We start from the raw sequence: 24,945 nt of genomic DNA on the forward strand, positions 1-24,945 counted from the left end.
CCCTTTGAAAACTATAGGGCCAAAGGAAATATCCTCCGATAACAAAGAGAAAGAAGCTTTCTGAGAATCTTCGTTGTGTTCTGTGAAATCATCTCACAGAGTTGCAGCTTTCCCCTCAAGAAGCCTTTCGCTAAGACAGTTCTTGTGGAATTGGCAAAGTGATATTTGGAAGCCCATAGAGGGCTATGGTGAAAAAGGAAATATCCTCAGATGAAATCTGGAAAGAAGCTTTCTGAGAAACTGCTTAGTGTTTTCTTAATTCATCTCACAGAGTTACATCTGTATTTCATGGATCTCTTTGCTAGCCTTATTTCTGTGGAATCTGAGAACAGATATTTCGGATCCCTTTGAAGACTATAGGGCCAAAGGAAATATCCTCCGATAACAAAGAGAAAGAAGCTTTCTGACAAAATTCGTTGTGTTCTGTGAAATCATCACACAGAGTTACAGCTTTCCCCTCAAGGAGCCTTTCGCTAAGACAGTTTATGTGGAATTGGCAAAGTGATATTTGGAAGCCCATAGAGGGCTATGGTGAAAAAGAAAATATCCTCAAATGAAATCTGGAAAGAAGCTTTCTGAGAAACTGCTTAGCGTTCTGTTAATTCATCTCACAGTGTTACATCTATATTTCGTGGATCTCTTTGCTAGCCTTATTTCTGTGGAATCTGAGAACAGATATTTCGGATCCCTTTGAAGACTATAGGGCCAAAGGAAATATCCTCCGATAACAAAGAGAAAGAAGCTTTCTGAGAAACTTCTTTGTGTTCTGTGAAATCATCTCACAGAGTTGCAGCTTTGCGCTCAAGGAGCCTTTCGCTAAGACAGTTCTTTTGAAACTGGCAAAGTGATATTTGGAAGCCCATAGAGGGCTATGGTGAAAAAGGAAATATCCTCAGATGAAATCTGGAAAGAAGCTTTCTGTGAAATTGCTTAGTGTTCTGTTAATTCATCTCACAGAGTTACATCTGTATTTCGTGGATCTCTTTGCTAGCCTTATTTCTGTGGAATCTGAGAACAGATATTTCGGATCCCTATGAAGACTATAGGGCCAAAGGAAATATCCTGCGATAACAAAGAGAAAGAAGCTTTCTGAGAAACTTCTTTGTGTTCTGTGAAATCATCTCACAGAGTTACAGCTTTCCCCTCAAGAAGCCTTTCGCTAAGACAGTTCTTGTGGAATTGGCAAAGTGATATTTGGAAGCCCATAGAGGGCTATGGTGAAAAAGGAAATATCCTCAGATGAAATCTGGAAAGAAGCTTTCTGAGAAACTGCTTAGCGTTCTGTTAATTCATCTCACAGAGTTACATCTGTATTTTGTGGATCTCTTTGCTAGCCTTATTTCTGTGGAATCTCAGAACAGATATTTCGGATCCCTTTGAAGACTATAGGGCCAAAGGAAATATCCTCCGATAACAAAGAGAAAGAAGCTTTCTGAGAAACTTCTTTGTGTTCTGTGAAATCATCTCACAGAGTTGCAGCTTTCCCCTCAAGAAGCCTTTCGATAAGACAGTTCTTGTGGAATTGGCAAAGTGATATTTGGAAGCCCATAGAGGGCTATGGTGAAAAAGGAAATATCCTCAGATGAAATCTGGAAAGAAGCTTTCTGAGAAACTGCTTAGTGTTCTGTTAATTCATCTCACAGAGTTACATCTGTATTTCGTGGATCTCTTTGCTAGCCTTATTTCTGTGGAATCTGAGAACAGATATTTCGGATCCCTTTGAAGACTATAGGGCCAAAGGAAATATCGTCCGATAACAAAGAGAAAGAAGCTTTCTGAGAAACTTCGTTGTGTTCTGTGAAATCATCTCTCAGAGTTACAGCTTTCCCCTCACGGAGCCTTTCGCTAAGACAGTTCTTCTGAAATTGGCAAAGTGATATTTGGAAGCCCATAGAGGGCTATGGTGAAAAAGGAAATATCCTCAGATGAAATCTGGAAAGAAGCTTTCTGAGAAACTGCTTAGTGTTCTGTTAATTCATCTCACAGAGTTACATCTGTATTTCGTGGATCTCTTTGCTAGCCTTATTTCTGTGGAATCTGAGAACAGATATTTCGGATCCCTTTGAAGACTATAGGGCCAAAGGAAAAATCCTCCGATAACAAAGAGAAAGAAGCTTTCTGAGAAACTTCGTTGTGTTCTGTGAAATCATCTCACAGAGTGACAGCTTTCCCCTCACGGAGCCTTTCGCTAAGACAGTTCTTTTGAAATTGGCAAAGTGATATTTGGAAGCCCATAGAGGGCTATGGTGAAAAAGGAAATATCCTCAGAGGAAATCTGGAAAGAAGCTTTCTGAGAAACTGCTTAGTGTTCTGTTAATTCATCTCACAGTGTTACATCTGTATTTCATGGATCTCTTTGCTAGCCTTATTTCTTTCGAATCTGAGAACAGATATTTCAGATACCTTTGAAGACTATAGGGCCAAAGGAAATATCCTCCGATAACAAAGAGAAAGAAGCTTTCTGAGAAACTTCGTTGTGTTCTGTGAAATCATCTCACAGAGTTGCAGCTTTCCCCTCAAGAAGCCTTTCGCAAAGACAGTTCATGTGGAATTGGAAAAGTGATATTTGGAAGCCCATAGAGGGCTATAGTGGAAAAGGAAATATCCTCAGATGAAATCTGGAAAGAAGCTTTCTGAGAAACTGCTTAGTGTTCTGTTAATTCATCTCACAGAGTTACATCTGTATTTCGTGGATCTCTTTGCTAGTCTTATTTCTGTGGAATCTGAGAACAGATATTTCGGATCCCTATGAAGACTATAGGGCCAAAGGAAATAGCCTCCGATAACAAAGAGAAAGAAGCTTTCTGAGAAACTTCTTTGTGTTCTGTGAAATCATCTGACAGAGTTACAGCTTTCCGCTCAAGAAGCCTTTCGCTAAGACAGTTCTTGTGGAATTGGCAAAGTGATATTTGGAAGCCCATAGAGGGCTATGGTGAAAAAGGAAATATCCTCAAATGAAATCTGGAAAGAAGCTTTCTGAGAAACTGCTTAGTGTTCTGTTAATTCATCTCACAGAGTTACATCTGTATTTCGTGGATCTCTTTGCTAGCCTTATTTCTGTGGAATCTGAGAACAGATATTTCGGATCCCTTTGAAGACTATAGGGCCAAAGGAAATATCCTCCGATAACAAAGAGAAAGAAGCTTTCTGAGAAACTTCTTTGTGTTCTGTGAAATCATCTCACAGAGTTACAGCTTTCCCCTCAAGAAGCCTTTCGCTAAGACAGTTCTTGTGGAATTGGCAAAGTGATATTTGGAAGCCCATAGAGGGTTATGGTGAAAAAGGAAATATCCTCAGAGGAAATCTGGAAAGAAGCTTTCTGAGAAACTGCTTAGTGTTCTGTTAATTCATCTCACAGTGTTACATCTGTATTTCATGGATCTCTTTGCTAGCCTTATTTCTGTGGAATCTGAGAACAGATATTTCAGATCCCTTTGAAGACTATAGGGCCAAAGGAAATATCCTCCGATAACAAAGAGAAAGAAGCTTTCTGAGAAACTGCTTAGTGTTCTGTTAATTCATCTCACAGAGTTACATCTGTATTTCGTGCATCTCTTTGCTAGCCTTATTTCTGTGGAATCTGAGAACAGATATTTCGGATCCCTTTGAAGACTATAGGGCCAAAGGAAATATCCTCCGATAACAAAGAGAAAGAAGCTTTCTGAAAAACTTCGTTGTGTTCTGTGAAATCATCTCACAGAGTTACAGCTTTCCCCTCAAGGAGCCTTTCGCTAAGACAGTTTATGTGGAATTGGCAAAGTGATATTTGGAAGCCCATAGAGGGCTATGGTGAAAAAGGAAATATCCTCAGGTGAAATCTGGAAAGAAGCTTTCTGAGAAACTGCTTAGCGTTCTGTTAATTCATCTCACAGAGTTACATCTGTATTGCGTGGATCTCTTTGCTAGCCTTATTTCTGTGGAATCTGAGAACAGATATTTCGGATCCCTATGAAGACTATAGGGCCAAAGGAAGTATCCTGCGATAACAAAGAGAAAGAAGCTTTCTGAGAAACTTCTTTGTGTTTTGTGAAATCATCTCACAGAGATACAGCTTTCCCCTCACGGAGCCTTTCGCTAAGACAGTTCTTGTGGAATTGGCAAAGTGATATTTGGAAGCCCATAGAGGGCTATGGTGAAAAAGGAAATATCCTCAGATGAAATCTGGAAAGAAGCTTTTTGAGAAACTGCTTAGTGTTCTGTTAATTCATCTCACAGAGCTACATCTGTATTTCGTGGATCTCTTTGCTAGCCTTATTTCTGTGGAATCTGAGAACAGATATTTCGGATCCCTTTGAAGACTATAGGGCCAAAGGAAATATCCTCCGATAACAAAGAGAAAGATGCTTTCTGGGAAACTTCTTTGTGTTCTGTGAAATCATCTCACAGAGTTACAGCTTTCCCCTCTCGGAGCCTTTCGCTAAGACAGTTCTTGTGGAATTGGCAAAGTGATATTTGGAAGCCCATAGAGGGCTATGGTGAAAAAGGAAATATCCTCAGATGAAATCTGGAAAGAAGCTTTCTGAGAAACTGCTTAGTGTTCTGTTAATTCATCTCACAGAGTTACATCTGTATTTCGTGGATCTCTTTGCTAGCCTTATTTCTGTGGAATCTGAGAACAGATATTTCGGATCCCTATGAAGACTATAGGGCCAAAGGAAGGATCCTGCGATAACAAAGAGAAAGAAGGTTTCTGAGAAACTTCTTTGTGTTTTGTGAAATCATCTCACAGAGTTACAGCTTTCCCCTCACGGAGCCTTTCGCTAAGACAGTTCTTGTGGAATTGGCAAAGTGATATTTGGAAGCCCATAGAGGGCTATGGTGAAAAAGGAAATATCCTCAGATGAAATCTGGAAAGAAGCTTTCTGAGAAACTGCTTAGTGTTCTGTTAATTCATCTCACAGAGCTACATCTGTATTTCGTGGATCTCTTTGCTAGCCTTATTTCTGTGGAATCTGAGAACAGATATTTCGGATCCCTTTGAAGACTATAGGGCCAAAGGAAATATCCTCCGATAACAAAGAGAAAGAAGCTTTCTGAGAAACTTCTTTGTGTTCTGTGAAATCATCTCACAGAGTTGCAGCTTTCCCCTCAAGAAGCCTTTCGCTAAGACAGTTCTTGTGGAATTGGCAAAGTGATATTTGGAAGCCCATAGAGGGCTATGGTGAAAAAGGAAATATCCTCAAATGAAATCTGGAAAGAAGCTTTCTGAGAAACTGCTTAGTGTTCTGTTAATTCATGTCATAGAGTTACATGTGTATTTCGTGGATCTCTTTGCTAGCCTTATTTCTGTGGAATCTGAGAACAGATATTTCGGATCCCTATGAAGACTATAGGGCCAAAGGAAATATCCTCCGATAACAAAGAGAAAGAAGCTTTCTGAGAAACTTCGTTGTGTTCTGTGAAATCATCTCACAGAGTTACAGCTTTCCCCTCAAGGAGCCTTTCGCTAAGACAGTTTATGTGGAATTGGCAAAGTGATATTTGGAAGCCCATAGAGGGCTATGGTGAAAAAGGAAATATCCTCAGATGAAATCTGGAAAGAAGCTTTCTGAGAAACTGCTTAGCGTTCTGTTAATTCATCTCACAGAGTTACATCTGTATTTCGTGGATCTCTTTGCTAGCCTTATTTCTGTGGAATCTGAGAACAGATATTTCGGATCCCTTTGAAGACTATAGGGCCAAAGGAAATATCCTCCGATAACAAAGAGAAAGAAGCTTTCTGAGAAACTTCTTTGTGTTCTGTGAAATCATCTCACAGAGTTACAGCTTTCCCCTCACGGAGCCTTTCGCTAAGACAGTTCTTTTGAAACTGGCAAAGTGATATTTGGAAGCCCATAGAGGGCTATGGTGAAAAAGGAAATATCCTCAGATGAAATCTGGAAAGAAGCTTTCTGAGAAACTGCTTAGTGTTCTGTTAATTCATCTCACAGAGTTACATCTGTATTTCGTGGATCTCTTTGCTAGCCTTATTTCTGTGGAATCTGAGAACAGATATTTCGGATCCCTATGAAGACTATAGGGCCAAAGGAAGTATCCTGCGATAACAAAGAGAAAGAAGCTTTCTGAGAAACTTCTTTGTGTTTTGTGAAATCATCTCACAGAGTTACAGCTTTCCCCTCACGGAGCCTTTCGCTAAGACAGTTCTTGTGGAATTGGCAAAGTGATATTTGGAAGCCCATAGAGGGCTATGGTGAAAAAGGAAATATCCTCAGATGAAATCTGGAAAGAAGCTTTCTGAGAAACTGCTTAGTGTTCTGTTAATTCATCTCACAGAGCTACATCTGTATTTCGTGGATCTCTTTGCTAGCCTTATTTCTGTGGAATCTGAGAACAGATATTTCGGATCCCTTTGAAGACTATAGGGCCAAAGGAAATATCCTCCGATAACAAAGAGAAAGAAGCTTTCTGAGAAACTTCGTTGTGTTCTGTGAAATCATCTCACAGAGTTGCAGCTTTCCCCTCAAGAAGCCTTTCGCTAAGACAGTTCTTGTGGAATTGGCAAAGTGATATTTGGAAGCCCATAGAGGGCTATGGTGAAAAAGGAAATATCCTCAGATGAAATCTGGAAAGAAGCTTTCTGAGCAACTGCTTAGTGTTCTGTTAATTCATGTCATAGAGTTACATCTGTATTTCGTGGATCTCTTTGCTAGCCTTATTTCTGTGGAATCTGAGAACAGATATTTCGGATCCCTATGAAGACTATAGGGCCAAAGGAAATATCCTCCGATAACAAAGAGAAAGAAGCTTTCTGAGAAACTTCTTTGTGTTCTGTGAAATCATCTCACAGAGTTACAGCTTTCCCCTCAAGAATCCTTTCACTAAGACAGTTCTTGTGGAATTGGCAAAGTGATATTTGGAAGCCCATAGAGGGCTATGGTGAAAAAGGAAATATCCTCAGATGAAATCTGGAAAGAAGCTTTCTGAGAAACTGCTTAGTGTTCTGTTAATTCATCTCACAGAGTTACATCTGTATTTCGTGGATCTCTTTGCTAGCCTTATTTCTGTGGAATCTGGGACCAGATATTTCAAATCCCTTTGAAGACTATAGGGCCAAAGGAAATATCCTCCGATAACAAAGAGAAAGAAGCTTTCTGAGAAACTTCGTTGTGTTCTGTGAAATCATCTCACAGAGTTGCAGCTTTCCCCTCAAGAAGCCTTTCGCAAAGACAGTTCATGTGGAATTGGAAAAGTGATATTTGGAAGCTCATAGAGGGCTATGGTGGAAAAGGAAATATCCTCAGATGAAATCTGGAAAGAAGCTTTCTGAGAAACTGCTTCGTGTTCTGTTAATTCATCTCACAGAGTTACATCTGTATTTCGTGGATATCTTTGCTAGCCTTATTTCTGTGGAATCTGAGAACAGATATTTCGGATCCCTATGAAGACTATAGGGCCAAAGGAAATATCCTCCGATAACAAAGAGAAAGAAGCTTTCTGAGAAACTTCTTTGTGTTCTGTGAAATCATCTCACAGAGTTACAGCTTTCCCCTCAAGAAGCCTTTCGCTAAGACAGTTCTTTTGGAATTGGCAAAGTGATATTTGGAAGCCCTTAGAGGGGTAAGGTGAAAAAGGAAATATCCTCAAATGAAATCTGGAAAGAAGCTTTCTGAGAAACTGCTTAGTGTTCTGTTAATTCATCTCACAGAGTTACATCTGTATTTCGTGGATCTCTTTGCTAGCCTTATTTCTGTGGAATCTGAGAACAGATATTTCGGATCCCTTTGAAGACTATAGGGCCAAAGGAAATATCCTCCGATAACAAAGAGAAAGAAGCTTTCTGAGAAACTTCGTTGTGTTCTGCGAAATCATCTCACAGAGTTACAGCTTTTCCCTCAAGGAGCCTTTCGCTAAGACAGTTTATGTGGAATTGGCAAAGTGATATTTGGAAGCCCATAGAGGGCTATGGTGAAAAAGGAAATATCCTCAAATGAAATCTGGAAAGAAGCTTTCTGAGAAACTGCTTAGTGTTTTGTTAATTCATCTCACAGAGTTACATCTGTATTTCGTGGATCTCTTTGCTAGCCTTATTTCTGTGGAATCTGAGAACAGATATTTCGGATCCCTTTGAAGACTATAGGGCCAAAGGAAATATCCTCCGATAACAAAGAGAAAGAAGCTTTCTGACAAACTTCGTTGTGTTCTGTGAAATCATCACACAGAGTTACAGCTTTCCCCTCAAGGAGCCTTTCGCTAAGACAGTTTATGTGGAATTGGCAAAGTGATATTTGGAAGCCCATAGAGGGCTATGGTGAAAAAGGAAATATCCTCAAATGAAATCTGGAAAGAAGCTTTCTGAGAAACTGCTTAGCGTTCTGTTAATTCATCTCACAGTGTTACATCTATATTTCGTGGATCTCTTTGCTAGCCTTATTTCTGTGGAATCTGAGAACAGATATTTCGGATCCCTTTGAAGACTATAGGGCCAAAGGAAATATCCTCCGATAACAAAGAGAAAGAAGCTTTCTGAGAAACTTCTTTGTGTTCTGTGAAATCATCTCACAGAGTTGCAGCTTTGCGCTCAAGGAGCCTTTCGCTAAGACAGTTCTTTTGAAACTGGCAAAGTGATATTTGGAAGCCCATAGAGGGCTATGGTGAAAAAGGAAATATCCTCAGGTGAAATCTGGAAAGAAGCTTTCTGTGAAACTGCTTAGTGTTCTGTTAATTCATCTCACAGAGTTACATCTGTATTTCGTGGATCTTTGCTAGCCTTATTTCTGTGGAATCTGAGAACAGATATTTCGGATCCCTATGAAGACTATAGGGCCAAAGGAAGTATCCTGCGATAACAAAGAGAAAGAAGCTTTCTGAGAAACTTCTTTGTGTTTTGTGAAATCATCTCACAGAGTTACAGCTTTCCCCTCACGGAGCCTTTCGCTAAGACAGTTCTTGTGGAATTGGCAAAGTGATATTTGGAAGCCCATAGAGGGCTATGGTGAAAAAGGAAATATCCTCAGATGAAATCTGGAAAGAAGCTTTCTGAGAAACTGCTTAGTGTTCTGTTAATTCATCTCACAGAGCTACATCTGTATTTCGTGGATCTCTTTGCTAGCCTTATTTCTGTGGAATCTGAGAACAGATATTTCGGATCCCTTTGAAAACTATAGGGCCAAAGGAAATATCCTCCGATAACAAAGAGAAAGAAGCTTTCTGAGAAACTTCGTTGTGTTCTGTGAAATCATCTCACAGAGTTGCAGCTTTCCCCTCAAGAAGCCTTTCGCTAAGACAGTTCTTGTGGAATTGGCAAAGTGATATTTGGAAGCCCATAGAGGGCTATGGTGAAAAAGGAAATATCCTCAGATGAAATCTGGAAAGAAGCTTTCTGAGAAACTGCTTAGTGTTTTGTTAATTCATCTCACAGAGTTACATCTGTATTTCGTGGATCTCTTTGCTAGCCTTATTTCTGTGGAATCTGAGAACAGATATTTCGGATCCCTTTGAAGACTATAGGGCCAAAGGAAATATCCTCCGATAACAAAGAGAAAGAAGCTTTCTGACAAAATTCGTTGTGTTCTGTGAAATCATCACACAGAGTTACAGCTTTCCCCTCAAGGAGCCTTTCGCTAAGACAGTTTATGTGGAATTGGCAAAGTGATATTTGGAAGCCCATAGAGGGCTATGGTGAAAAAGGAAATATCCTCAAATGAAATCTGGAAAGAAGCTTTCTGAGAAACTGCTTAGCGTTCTGTTAATTCATCTCACAGTGTTACATCTATATTTCGTGGATCTCTTTGCTAGCCTTATTTCTGTGGAATCTGAGAACAGATATTTCGGATCCCTTTGAAGACTATAGGGCCAAAGGAAATATCCTCCGATAACAAAGAGAAAGAAGCTTTCTGAGAAACTTCTTTGTGTTCTGTGAAATCATCTCACAGAGTTGCAGCTTTGCGCTCAAGGAGCCTTTCGCTAAGACAGTTCTTTTGAAACTGGCAAAGTGATATTTGGAAGCCCATAGAGGGCTATGGTGAAAAAGGAAATATCCTCAGATGAAATCTGGAAAGAAGCTTTCTGTGAAATTGCTTAGTGTTCTGTTAATTCATCTCACAGAGTTACATCTGTATTTCGTGGATCTCTTTGCTAGCCTTATTTCTGTGGAATCTGAGAACAGATATTTCGGATCCCTATGAAGACTATAGGGCCAAAGGAAATATCCTCCGATAACAAAGAGAAAGAAGCTTTCTGAGAAACTTCTTTGTGTTTTGTGAAATCATCTCACAGAGTTACAGCTTTCCCCTAAAGAAGCCTTTCGCTAAGACAGTTCTTGTGGAATTGGAAAAGTGATATTTGGAAGCCCATAGAGGGTTATGGTGAAAAAGGAAATATCCTCAGATGAAATCTGGAAAGAAGCTTTCTGAGAAACTGCTTAGTGTTCTGTTAATTCATCTCACAGAGCTACATCTGTATTTCGTGGATCTCTTTGCTAGCCTTATTTCTGTGGAATCTGAGAACAGATATTTCGGATCCCTTTGAAGACTATAGGGCCAAAGGAAATATCCTCCGATAACAAAGAGAAAGAAGCTTTCTGAGAAACTTCTTTGTGTTCTGTGAAATCATCTCACAGAGTTGCAGCTTTCCCCTCAAGAAGCCTTTCGCTAAGACAGTTCTTGTGGAATTGGCAAAGTGATATTTGGAAGCCCATAGAGGGCTATGGTGAAAAAGGAAATATCCTCAAATGAAATCTGGAAAGAAGCTTTCTGAGAAACTGCTTAGTGTTCTGTTAATTCATGTCATAGAGTTACATGTGTATTTCGTGGATCTCTTTGCTAGCCTTATTTCTGTGGAATCTGAGAACAGATATTTCGGATCCCTATGAAGACTATAGGGCCAAAGGAAATATCCTCCGATAACAAAGAGAAAGAAGCTTTCTGAGAAACTTCGTTGTGTTCTGTGAAATCATCTCACAGAGTTACAGCTTTCCCCTCAAGGAGCCTTTCGCTAAGACAGTTTATGTGGAATTGGCAAAGTGATATTTGGAAGCCCATAGAGGGCTATGGTGAAAAAGGAAATATCCTCAGATGAAATCTGGAAAGAAGCTTTCTGAGAAACTGCTTAGCGTTCTGTTAATTCATCTCACAGAGTTACATCTGTATTTCGTGGATCTCTTTGCTAGCCTTATTTCTGTGGAATCTGAGAACAGATATTTCGGATCCCTTTGAAGACTATAGGGCCAAAGGAAATATCCTCCGATAACAAAGAGAAAGAAGCTTTCTGAGAAACTTCTTTGTGTTCTGTGAAATCATCTCACAGAGTTACAGCTTTCCCCTCACGGAGCCTTTCGCTAAGACAGTTCTTTTGAAACTGGCAAAGTGATATTTGGAAGCCCATAGAGGGCTATGGTGAAAAAGGAAATATCCTCAGATGAAATCTGGAAAGAAGCTTTCTGAGAAACTGCTTAGTGTTCTGTTAATTCATCTCACAGAGTTACATCTGTATTTCGTGGATCTCTTTGCTAGCCTTATTTCTGTGGAATCTGAGAACAGATATTTCGGATCCCTATGAAGACTATAGGGCCAAAGGAAGTATCCTGCGATAACAAAGAGAAAGAAGCTTTCTGAGAAACTTCTTTGTGTTTTGTGAAATCATCTCACAGAGTTACAGCTTTCCCCTCACGGAGCCTTTCGCTAAGACAGTTCTTGTGGAATTGGCAAAGTGATATTTGGAAGCCCATAGAGGGCTATGGTGAAAAAGGAAATATCCTCAGAGGAAATCTGGAAAGAAGCTTTCTGAGAAACTGCTTAGTGTTCTGTTAATTCATCTCACAGAGCTACATCTGTATTTCGTGGATCTCTTTGCTAGCCTTATTTCTGTGGAATCTGAGAACAGATATTTCGGATCCCTTTGAAGACTATAGGGCCAAAGGAAATATCCTCCGATAACAAAGAGAAAGAAGCTTTCTGAGAAACTTCGTTGTGTTCTGTGAAATCATCTCACAGAGTTGCAGCTTTCCCCTCAAGAAGCCTTTCGCTAAGACAGTTCTTGTGGAATTGGCAAAGTGATATTTGGAAGCCCATAGAGGGCTATGGTGAAAAAGGAAATATCCTCAGATGAAATCTGGAAAGAAGCTTTCTGAGCAACTGCTTAGTGTTCTGTTAATTCATGTCATAGAGTTACATCTGTATTTCGTGGATCTCTTTGCTAGCCTTATTTCTGTGGAATCTGAGAACAGATATTTCGGATCCCTATGAAGACTATAGGGCCAAAGGAAATATCCTCCGATAACAAAGAGAAAGAAGCTTTCTGAGAAACTTCTTTGTGTTCTTTGAAATCATCTCACAGAGTTACAGCTTTCCCCTCAAGAATCCTTTCACTAAGACAGTTCTTGTGGTATTGGCAAAGTGATATTTGGAAGCCCATAGAGGGCTATGGTGAAAAAGGAAATATCCTCAGATGAAATCTGGAAAGAAGCTTTCTGAGAAACTGCTTAGTGTTCTGTTAATTCATCTCACAGAGTTACATCTGTATTTCGTGGATCTCTTTGCTAGCCTTATTTCTGTGGAATCTGGGACCAGATATTTCAAATCCCTTTGAAGACTATAGGGCCAAAGGAAATATCCTCCGATAACAAAGAGAAAGAAGCTTTCTGAGAAACTTCGTTGTGTTCTGTGAAATCATCTCACAGAGTTGCAGCTTTCCCCTCAAGAAGCCTTTCGCAAAGACAGTTCATGTGGAATTGGAAAAGTGATATTTGGAAGCTCATAGAGGGCTATGGTGGAAAAGGAAATATCCTCAGATGAAATCTGGAAAGAAGCTTTCTGAGAAACTGCTTCGTGTTCTGTTAATTCATCTCACAGAGTTACATCTGTATTTCGTGGATATCTTTGCTAGCCTTATTTCTGTGGAATCTGAGAACAGATATTTCGGATCCCTATGAAGACTATAGGGCCAAAGGAAATATCCTCCGATAAAAAAGAGAAAGAAGCTTTCTGAGAAACTTCTTTGTGTTCTGTGAAATCATCTCACAGAGTTACAGCTTTCCCCTCAAGAAGCCTTTCGCTAAGACAGTTCTTTTGGAATTGGCAAAGTGATATTTGGAAGCCCTTAGAGGGGTAAGGTGAAAAAGGAAATATCCTCAAATGAAATCTGGAAAGAAGCTTTCTGAGAAACTGCTTAGTGTTCTGTTAATTCATCTCACAGAGTTACATCTGTATTTCGTGGATCTCTTTGCTAGCCTTATTTCTGTGGAATCTGAGAACAGATATTTCGGATCCCTTTGAAGACTATAGGGCCAAAGGAAATATCCTCCGATAACAAAGAGAAAGAAGCTTTCTGAGAAACTTCGTTGTGTTCTGTGAAATCATCTCACAGAGTTACAGCTTTTCCCTCAAGGAGCCTTTCGCTAAGACAGTTTATGTGGAATTGGCAAAGTGATATTTGGAAGCCCATAGAGGGCTATGGTGAAAAAGGAAATATCCTCAAATGAAATCTGGAAAGAAGCTTTCTGAGAAACTGCTTAGTGTTTTGTTATTTCATCTCACAGAGTTACATCTGTATTTCGTGGATCTCTTTGCTAGCCTTATTTCTGTGGAATCTGAGAACAGATATTTCGGATCCCTTTGAAGACTATAGGGCCAAAGGAAATATCCTCCGATAACAAAGAGAAAGAAGCTTTCTGACAAACTTCGTTGTGTTCTGTGAAATCATCACACAGAGTTACAGCTTTCCCCTCAAGGAGCCTTTCGCTAAGACAGTTTATGTGGAATTGGCAAAGTGATATTTGGAAGCCCATAGAGGGCTATGGTGAAAAAGGAAATATCCTCAAATGAAATCTGGAAAGAAGCTTTCTGAGAAACTGCTTAGCGTTCTGTTAATTCATCTCACAGTGTTACATCTATATTTCGTGGATCTCTTTGCTAGCCTTATTTCTGTGGAATCTGAGAACAGATATTTCGGATCCCTTTGAAGACTATAGGGCCAAAGGAAATATCCTCCGATAACAAAGAGAAAGAAGCTTTCTGAGAAACTTCTTTGTGTTCTGTGAAATCATCTCACAGAGTTGCAGCTTTGCGCTCAAGGAGCCTTTCGCTAAGACAGTTCTTTTGAAACTGGCAAAGTGATATTTGGAAGCCCATAGAGGGCTATGGTGAAAAAGGAAATATCCTCAGGTGAAATCTGGAAAGAAGCTTTCTGAGAAACTGCTTAGTGTTCTGTTAATTCATCTCACAGAGTTACATCTGTATTTCGTGGATCTTTGCTAGCCTTATTTCTGTGGAATCTGAGAACAGATATTTCGGATCCCTATGAAGACTATAGGGCCAAAGGAAGTATCCTGCGATAACAAAGAGAAAGAAGCTTTCTGAGAAACTTCTTTGTGTTTTGTGAAATCATCTCACAGAGTTACAGCTTTCCCCTCACGGAGCCTTTCGCTAAGACAGTTCTTGTGGAATTGGCAAAGTGATATTTGGAAGCCCATAGAGGGCTATGGTGAAAAAGGAAATATCCTCAGATGAAATCTGGAAAGAAGCTTTCTGAGAAACTGCTTAGTGTTCTGTTAATTCATCTCACAGAGCTACATCTGTATTTCGTGGATCTCTTTGCTAGCCTTATTTCTGTGGAATCTGAGAACAGATATTTCGGATCCCTTTGAAAACTATAGGGCCAAAGGAAATATCCTCCGATAACAAAGAGAAAGAAGCTTTCTGAGAAACTTCGTTGTGTTCTGTGAAATCATCTCACAGAGTTGCAGCTTTCCCCTCAAGAAGCCTTTCGCTAAGACAGTTCTTGTGGAATTGGCAAAGTGATATTTGGAAGCCCATAGAGGGCTATGGTGAAAAAGGAAATATCCTCAGATGAAATCTGGAAAGAAGCTTTCTGAGAAACTGCTTAGTGTTTTGTTAATTCTTCTCACAGAGTTACATCTGTATTTCGTGGATCTCTTTGCTAGCCTTATTTCTGTGGAATCTGAGAACAGATATTTCGGATCCCTTTGAAGACTATAGGGCCAAAGGAAATATCCTCCGATAACAAAGAGAAAGAAGCTTTCTGACAAAATTCGTTGTGTTCTGTGAAATCATCACACAGAGTTACAGCTTTCCCCTCAAGGAGCCTTTCGCTAAGACAGTTTATGTGGAATTGGCAAAGTGATATTTGGAAGCCCATAGAGGGCTATGGTGAAAAAGGAAATATCCTCAAATGAAATCTGGAAAGAAGCTTTCTGAGAAACTGCTTAGCGTTCTGTTAATTCATCTCACAGTGTTACATCTATATTTCGTGGATCTCTTTGCTAGCCTTATTTCTGTGGAATCTGAGAACAGATATTTCGGATCCCTTTGAAGACTATAGGGCCAAAGGAAATATCCTCCGATAACAAAGAGAAAGAAGCTTTCTGAGAAACTTCTTTGTGTTCTGTGAAATCATCTCACAGAGTTGCAGCTTTGCGCTCAAGGAGCCTTTCGCTAAGACAGTTCTTTTGAAACTGGCAAAGTGATATTTGGAAGCCCATAGAGGGCTATGGTGAAAAAGGAAATATCCTCAGATGAAATCTGGAAAGAAGCTTTCTGTGAAATTGCTTAGTGTTCTGTTAATTCATCTCACAGAGTTACATCTGTATTTCGTGGATCTCTTTGCTAGCCTTATTTCTGTGGAATCTGAGAACAGATATTTCGGATCCCTATGAAGACTATAGGGCCACAGGAAATATCCTCCGATAACAAAGAGAAAGAAGCTTTCTGAGAAACTTCTTTGTGTTTTGTGAAATCATCTCACAGAGTTACAGCTTTCCCCTAAAGAAGCCTTTCGCTAAGACAGTTCTTGTGGAATTGGAAAAGTGATATTTGGAAGCCCATAGAGGGCTATGGTGAAAAAGGAAATATCCTCAGATGAAATCTGGAAAGAAGCTTTCTGAGAAACTGCTTAGTGTTCTGTTAATTCATCTCACAGAGCTACATCTGTATTTCGTGGATCTCTTTGCTAGCCTTATTTCTGTGGAATCTGAGAACAGATATTTCGGATCCCTTTGAAGACTATAGGGCCAAAGGAAATATCCTCCGATAACAAAGAGAAAGAAGCTTTCTGAGAAACTTCTTTGTGTTCTGTGAAATCATCTCACAGAGTTACAGCTTTCCCCTCACGGAGCCTTTCGCTAAGACAGTTCTTTTGAAACTGGCAAAGTGATATTTGGAAGCCCATAGAGGGCTATGGTGAAAAAGGAAATATCCTCAGATGAAATCTGGAAAGAAGCTTTCTGAGAAACTGCTTAGTGTTCTGTTAATTCATCTCACAGAGTTACATCTGTATTTCGTGGATCTCTTTGCTAGCCTTATTTCTGTGGAATCTGAGAACAGATATTTCGGATCCCTATGAAGACTATAGGGCCAAAGGAAATATCCTGCGATAACAAAGAGAAAGAAGCTTTCTGAGAAACTTCTTTGTGTTCTGTGAAATCATCTCACAGAGTTACAGCTTTCCCCTCAAGAAGCCTTTCGCTAAGACAGTTCTTGTGGAATTGGCAAAGTGATATTTGGAAGCCCATAGAGGGCTATGGTGAAAAAGGAAATATCCTCAGATGAAATCTGGAAAGAAGCTTTCTGAGAAACTGCTTAGCGTTCTGTTAATTCATCTCACAGAGTTACATCTGTATTTCGTGGATCTCTTTGCTAGCCTTATTTCTGTGGAATCTCAGAACAGATATTTCGGATCCCTTTGAAGACTATAGGGCCAAAGGAAATATCCTCCGATAACAAAGAGAAAGAAGCTTTCTGAGAAACTTCTTTGTGTTCTGTGAAATCATCTCACAGAGTTACAGCTTTCCCCTCACGGAGCCTTATGCTAAGACAGTTCTTTTGAAACTGGCAAAGTGATATTTGGAAGCCCATAGAGGGCTATGGTGAAAAAGGAAATATCCTCAGATGAAATCTGGAAAGAAGCTTTCTGAGAAACTGCTTAGTGTTCTGTTAATTCATCTCACAGAGTTACATCTGTATTTCGTGGATCTCTTTGCTAGACTTATTTCTGTGGAATCTGAGAACAGATATTTCGGATCCCTATGAAGACTATAGGGCCAAGGAAATATCCTGCGATAACAAAGAGAAAGAAGCTTTCTGAGAAACTTCTTTGTGTTTTGTGAAATCATCTCACAGAGTTACAGCTTTCCCCTCAAGAAGCCTTTCGCTAAGACAGTTCTTGTGGAATTGGCAAAGTGATATTTGGAAGCCCATAGAGGGCTATGGTGAAAAAGGAAATATCCTCAGATGAAATCTGGAAAGAAGCTTTCTGAGAAACTGCTTAGTGTTCTGTTAATTCATCTCACAGAGCTACATCTGTATTTCGTGGATCTCTTTGCTAGCCTTATTTCTGTGGAATCTGAGAACAGATATTTCGGATCCCTTTGAAGTCTATGGGGCCAAAGGAAATATCCTCCGATAACAAAGAGAAAGAAGCTTTCTGAGAAACTTCTTTGTGTTCTGTGAAATCATCTCACAGAGTTGCAGCTTTCCCCTCAAGAAGCCTTTCGCTAAGACAGTTCTTGTGGAATTGGCAAAGTGATATTTGGAAGCCCATAGAGGGCTATGGTGAAAAAGGAAATATCCTCAAATGAAATCTGGAAAGAAGCTTTCTGAGAAACTGCTTAGTGTTCTGTTAATTCATCTCACAGAGTTACATCTGTATTTCGTGGATCTCTTTGCTAGCCTTATTTCTGTGAAATCTGAGAACAGATATTTCGGATCCCTTTGAAGACTATAGGGCCAAAGGAAATATCCTCCGATAACAAAGAGAAAGAAGCTTTCTGAGAAACTTCTTTGTGTTCTGTGAAATCATCTCACAGAGTTGCAGCTTTCCCCTCAAGAAGCCTTTCGCTAAGACAGTTCTTGTGGAATTGGCAAAGTGATATTTGGAAGCCCATAGAGGGCTATGGTGAAAAAGGAAATATCCTCAAATGAAATCTGGAAAGAAGCTTTCTGAGAAACTGCTTAGTGTTCTGTTAATTCATCTCACAGAGTTACATCTGTATTTCGTGGATCTCTTTGCTAGCCTTATTTCTGTGGAATCTGAGAACAGATATTTCGGATCCCTTTGAAGACTATAGGGCCAAAGGAAATATCCTCCGATAACAAAGAGAAAGAAGCTTTCTGACAAACTTCGTTGTGTTCTGTGAAATCGTCTCACAGAGTTACAGCTTTCCCCTCAAGGAGCCTTTCAATAAGACAGTTTATGTGGAATTGGCAAAGTGATATTAGGAAGCCCATAGAGGGCTATGGTGAAAAAGGAAATATCCTCAGATGAAATCTGGAAAGAAGCTTTCTGAGAAACTGCTTAGCGTTCTGTTAATTCATCTCACAGAGTTACATCTGTATTTCGTGGATCTCTTTGCTAGCCTTATTTCTGTGGAATCTGAGAACAGATATTTCGGATCCCTTTGAAGACTATACGGCCAAAGGAAATATCCTCTGATAACAAAGAGAAAGAAGCTTTCTGAGAAACTTCTTTGTGTTCTGTGAAATCATCTCACAGAGTTACAGCTTTCCCCTCACGGAGCCTTTCGCTAAGACAGTTCTTTTGAAACTGGCAAAGTGATATTTGGAAGCCCATAGAGGGCTATGGTGAAAAAGGAAATATCCTCAGATGAAATCTGGAAAGAAGCTTTCTGAGAAACTGCTTAGTGTTCTGTTAATTCATCTCACAGAGTTACATCTGTATTTCGTGGATCTCTTTGCTAGCCTTATTTCTGTGGAATCTGAGAACAGATATTTCGGATCCCTTTGAAGACTATAGGGCCAAAGGAAATATCCTCCGACAACAAAGAGAAAGCAGCTTTCTGAGAAACTTCTTTGTGTTCTGTGAAATCATCTCACAGAGTTGCAGCTTTCCCCTCAAGAAGCCTTTCGCTAAGACAGTTCTTGTGGAATTGGCAAAGTGATATTTGGAAGCCCATAGAGGGCTATGGTGAAAAAGGAAATATCCTCAGATGAAATCTGGAAAGAAGCTTTCTGAGAAACTGCTTAGTGTTCTGTTAATTCATGTCATAGAGTTACATCTGTATTTCGTGGATCTCTTTGCTAGCCTTATTTCTGTGTAATCTGAGAACAGATATTTCGGATCCCTATGAAGACTATAGGGCCAAAGGAAATATCCTCCGATAACAAAGAGAAAGAAGCTTTCTGAGAAACTTCTTTGTGTTCTGTGAAATCATCTCACAGAGTTACAGCTTTCCCCTCAAGAAGCCTTTCACTAAGACAGTTCTTGTGGAATTGGCAAAGTGATATTTGGAAGCCCATAGAGGGCTATGGTGAAAAAGGAAATATCCTCAAATGAAATCTGGAAAGAAGCTTTCTGAGAAACTGCTTACTGTTCTGTTAATTCATCTCACAGAGTTACATCTGTATTTCGTGGATCTCTTTGCTAGCCTTATTTCTGTGGAATCTGAGAACAGATATTTCGGATCCCTTTGAAGACTATAGGGCCAAAGGAAATATCCTCCGATAACAAAGAGAAAGAAGCTTTCTGAGAAACTTCGTTGTGTTCTGTGAAATCATCTCACAGAGTTACAGCTTTCCCCTCACGGAGCCTTTCGCTAAGACAGTTCTTTTGAAATTGGCAAAGTGATATTTGGAAGCCCATAGAGGGCTATGGTGAAAAAGGAAATATCCTCAGATGAAATCTGGAAAGAAGCTTTCTGAGAAACTGCTTAGTGTTCTGTTAATTCATCTCACAGAGTTACATCTGTATTTGGTGGATCTTTTTGCTAGCCTTATTTCTGTGGAATCTAAGAACAGATATTTCGGATCCCTTTGAAGACTATAGGGCCAAAGGAAATATCCTCCGATAACAAAGAGAAAGAAGCTTTCTGAGAAACTTCGTTGTGTTCTGTGAAATCATCTCACAGAGTTGCAGCTTTCCCCTCAAGAAGCCTTTCGCAAAGACAGTTCTTGTGGAATTGGAAAAGTGATATTTGGAAGCCCATAGAGGGCTATGGTGGAAAAGGAAATATCCTCAGATGAAATCTGGAAAGAAGCTTTCTGAGAAACTGCTTAGTGTTCTGTTAATTCATCTCACAGAGTTACATCTGTATTTCGTGCATCTCTTTGCTAGCCTTATTTCTGTGGAATCTGAGAACAGATATTTCGGATCCCTTTGAAGACTATATGGCCAAAGGAAATATCCTCCGATAACAAAGAGAAAGAAGCTTTCTGAGAAACTTCGTTGTGTTCTGTGAAATCATCTCACAGAGTTGCAGCTTTCCCCTCAAGAAGCCTTTCGCTAAGACAGTTCTTGTGGAATTGGCAAAGTGATATTTGGAAGCCCATAGAGGGCTATGGTGAAAAAGGAAATATCCTCAAATGAAATCTGGAAAGAAGCTTTCTGAGAAACTGCTTAGTGTTCTGTTAATTCATCTCACAGAGTTACATCTGTATTTCGTGGATCTCTTTGCTAGCCTTATTTCTGTGGAATCTGAGAACAGATATTTCGGATCCCTTTGAAGACTATAGGGCCAAAGGAAATATCCTCCGATAACAAAGAGAAAGAAGCTTTCTGAGAAACTTCGTTGTGTTCTGTGAAATCATCTCACAGAGTTACAGCTTTCCCCTCACGGAGCCTTTCGCTAAGACAGTTCTTTTGAAATTGGCAAAGTGATATTTGGAAGCCCATAGAGGGCTATGGTGAAAAAGGAAATATCCTCAGATGAAATCTGGAAAGAAGCTTTCTGAGAAACTGCTTAGTGTTCTGTTAATTCATCTCACAGAGTTACATCTGTATTTGGTGGATCTTTTTGCTAGCCTTATTTCTGTGGAATCTAAGAACAGATATTTCGGATCCCTTTGAAGACTATAGGGCCAAAGGAAATATCCTCCGATAACAAAGAGAAAGAAGCTTTCTGAGAAACTTCGTTGTGTTCTGTGAAATCATCTCACAGAGTTGCAGCTTTCCCCTCAAGAAGCCTTTCGCAAAGACAGTTCTTGTGGAATTGGAAAAGTGATATTTGGAAGCCCATAGAGGGCTATGGTGGAAAAGGAAATATCCTCAGATGAAATCTGGAAAGAAGCTTTCTGAGAAACTGCTTAGTGTTCTGTTAATTCATCTCACAGAGTTACATCTGTATTTCGTGCATCTCTTTGCTAGCCTTATTTCTGTGGAATCTGAGAACAGATATTTCGGATCCCTTTGAAGACTATAGGGCCAAAGGAAATATCCTCCGATAACAAAGAGAAAGAAGCTTTCTGAGAAACTTCGTTGTGTTCTGTGAAATCATCTCACAGAGTTGCAGCTTTCCCCTCAAGAAGCCTTTCGCTAAGACAGTTCTTGTGGAATTGGCAAAGTGATATTTGGAAGCCCATAGAGGGCTATGGTGAAAAAGGAAATATCCTCAAATGAAATCTGGAAAGAAGCTTTCTGAGAAACTGCTTAGTGTTCTGTTAATTCATCTCACAGAGTTACATCTGTATTTCGTGGATCTCTTTGCTAGCCTTATTTCTGTGGAATCTGAGAACAGATATTTCGGATCCCTTTGAAGACTATAGGGCCAAAGGAAATATCCTCCGATAACAAAGAGAAAGAAGCTTTCTGACAAACTTCGTTGTGTTCTGTGAAATCATCTCACAGAGTTACAGCTTTCCCCTCAAGGAGCCTTTCGCTAAGACAGTTTATGTGGAATTGGCAAAGTGATATTAGGAAGCCCATAGAGGGCTATGGTGAAAAAGGAAATATCCTCAGATGAAATCTGGAAAGAAGCTTTCTGAGAAACTGCTTAGCGTTCTGTTAATTCTTCTCACAGAGTTACATCTGTATTTCGTGGATCTCTTTGCTAGCCTTATTTCTGTGGAATCTGAGAACAGATATTTCGGATCCCTTTGAAGACTATACGGCCAAAGGAAATATCCTCCGATAACAAAGAGAAAGAAGCTTTCTGAGAAACTTCTTTGTGTTCTGTGAAATCATCTCACAGAGTTACAGCTTCCCCCTCACGGAGCCTTTCGCTAAGACAGTTCTTTTGAAACTGGCAAAGTGATATTTGGAAGCCCATAGAGGGCTATGGTGAAAAAGGAAATATCCTCAGATGAAATCTGGAAAGAAGCTTTCTGAGAAACTGCTTAGTGTTCTGTTAATTCATCTCACAGAGTTACATCTGTATTTCGTGGATCTCTTTGCTAGCCTTATTTCTGTGGAATCTGAGAACAGATATTTCGGATCCCTTTGAAGACTATAGGGCCAAAGGAAATATCCTCCGACAACAAAGAGAAAGCAGCTTTCTGAGAAACTTCTTTGTGTTCTGTGAAATCATCTCACAGAGTTGCAGCTTTCCCCTCAAGAAGCCTTTCGCTAAGACAGTTCTTGTGGAATTGGCAAAGTGATATTTGGAAGCCCATAGAGGGCTATGGTGAAAAAGGAAATATCCTCAGATGAAATCTGGAAAGAAGCTTTCTGAGAAACTGCTTAGTGTTCTGTTAATTCATGTCATAGAGTTACATCTGTATTTCGTGGATCTCTTTGCTAGCCTTATTTCTGTGGAATCTGAGAACAGATATTTCGGATCCCTATGAAGACTATAGGGCCAAAGGAAATATCCTCCGATAACAAAGAGAAAGAAGCTTTCTGAGAAACTTCTTTGTGTTCTGTGAAATCATCTCACAGAGTTACAGCTTTCCCCTCAAGAAGCCTTTCACTAAGACAGTTCTTGTGGAATTGGCAAAGTGATATTTGGAAGCCCATAGAGGGCTATGGTGAAAAAGGAAATATCCTCATATGAAATCTGGAAAGAAGCTTTCTGAGAAACTGCTTAGAGTTCTGTTAATTCATCTCACAGAGTTACATCTGTATTTCGTGGATCTCTTTGCTAGCCTTATTTCTGTGGAATCTGAGAACAGATATTTCGGATCCCTTTGAAGACTATAGGGCCAAAGGAAATATCCTCCGATAACAAAGAGAAAGAAGCTTTCTGACAAACTTCGTTGTGTTCTGTGAAATCGTCTCACAGAGTTACAGCTTTCCCCTCAAGGAGCCTTTCGCTAAGACAGTTTATGTGGAATTGGCAAAGTGATATTAGGAAGCCCATAGAGGGCTATGGTGAAAAAGGAAATATCCTCAGATGAAATCTGGAAAGAAGCTTTCTGAGAAACTGCTTAGCGTTCTGTTAATTCATCTCACAGAGTTACATCTGTATTTCGTGGATCTCTTTGCTAGCCTTATTTCTGTGGAATCTGAGAACAGATATTTCGGATCCCTTTGAAGACTATACGGCCAAAGGAAATATCCTCCGATAACAAAGAGAAAGAAGCTTTCTGAGAAACTTCTTTGTGTTCTGTGAAATCATCTCACAGAGTTACAGCTTTCCCCTCACGGAGCCTTTCGCTAAGACAGTTCTTTTGAAACTGGCAAAGTGATATTTGGAAGCCCATAGAGGGCTATGGTGAAAAAGGAAATATCCTCAGATGAAATCTGGAAAGAAGCTTTCTGAGAAACTGCTTAGTGTTCTGTTAATTCATCTCACAGAGTTACATCTGTATTTCGTGGATCTCTTTGCTAGCCTTATTTCTGTGGAATCTGAGAACAGATATTTCGGATCCCTTTGAAGACTATAGGGCCAAAGGAAATATCCTCCGACAACAAAGAGAAAGCAGCTTTCTGAGAAACTTCTTTGTGTTCTGTGAAATCATCTCACAGAGTTGCAGCTTTCCCCTCAAGAAGCCTTTCGCTAAGACAGTTCTTGTGGAATTGGCAAAGTGATATTTGGAAGCCCATAGAGGGCTATGGTGAAAAAGGAAATATCCTCAGATGAAATCTGGAAAGAAGCTTTCTGAGAAACTGCTTAGTGTTCTGTTAATTCATGTCATAGAGTTACATCTGTATTTCGTGGATCTCTTTGCTAGCCTTATTTCTGTGTAATCTGAGAACAGATATTTCGGATCCCTATGAAGACTATAGGGCCAAAGGAAATATCCTCCGATAACAAAGAGAAAGAAGCTTTCTGAGAAACTTCTTTGTGTTCTGTGAAATCATCTCACAGAGTTACAGCTTTCCCCTCAAGAAGCCTTTCACTAAGACAGTTCTTGTGGAATTGGCAAAGTGATATTTGGAAGCCCATAGAGGGCTATGGTGAAAAAGGAAATATCCTCAAATGAAATCTGGAAAGAAGCTTTCTGAGAAACTGCTTACTGTTCTGTTAATTCATCTCACAGAGTTACATCTGTATTTCGTGGATCTCTTTGCTAGCCTTATTTCTGTGGAATCTGAGAACAGATATTTCGGATCCCTTTGAAGACTATAGGGCCAAAGGAAATATCCTCCGATAACAAAGAGAAAGAAGCTTTCTGAGAAACTTCGTTGTATTCTGTGAAATCATCTCACAGAGTTACAGCTTTCCCCTCACGGAGCCTTTCGCTAAGACAGTTCTTTTGAAATTGGCAAAGTGATATTTGGAAGCCCATAGAGGGCTATGGTGAAAAAGGAAATATCCTCAGATGAAATCTGGAAAGAAGCTTTCTGAGAAACTGCTTAGTGTTCTGTTAATTCATCTCACAGAGTTACATCTGTATTTGGTGGATCTTTTTGCTAGCCTTATTTCTGTGGAATCTAAGAACAGATATTTCGGATCCCTTTGAAGACTATAGGGCCAAAGGAAATATCCTCCGATAACAAAGAGAAAGAAGCTTTCTGAGAAACTTCGTTGTGTTCTGTGAAATCATCTCACAGAGTTGCAGCTTTCCCCTCAAGAAGCCTTTCGCAAAGACAGTTCTTGTGGAATTGGAAAAGTGATATTTGGAAGCCCATAGAGGGCTATGGTGGAAAAGGAAATATCCTCAGATGAAATCTGGAAAGAAGCTTTCTGAGAAACTGCTTAGTGTTCTGTTAATTCATCTCACAGAGTTACATCTGTATTTCGTGCATCTCTTTGCTAGCCTTATTTCTGTGGAATCTGAGAACAGATATTTCGGATCCCTTTGAAGACTATAGGGCCAAAGGAAATATCCTCCGATAACAAAGAGAAAGAAGCTTTCTGAGAAACTTCGTTGTGTTCTG

Source organism: Macaca mulatta, chromosome 14 (genome assembly GCF_049350105.2).
Source record: "Macaca mulatta isolate MMU2019108-1 chromosome 14, T2T-MMU8v2.0, whole genome shotgun sequence".
Lineage (NCBI taxonomy): Eukaryota > Metazoa > Chordata > Mammalia > Primates > Cercopithecidae > Macaca > Macaca mulatta.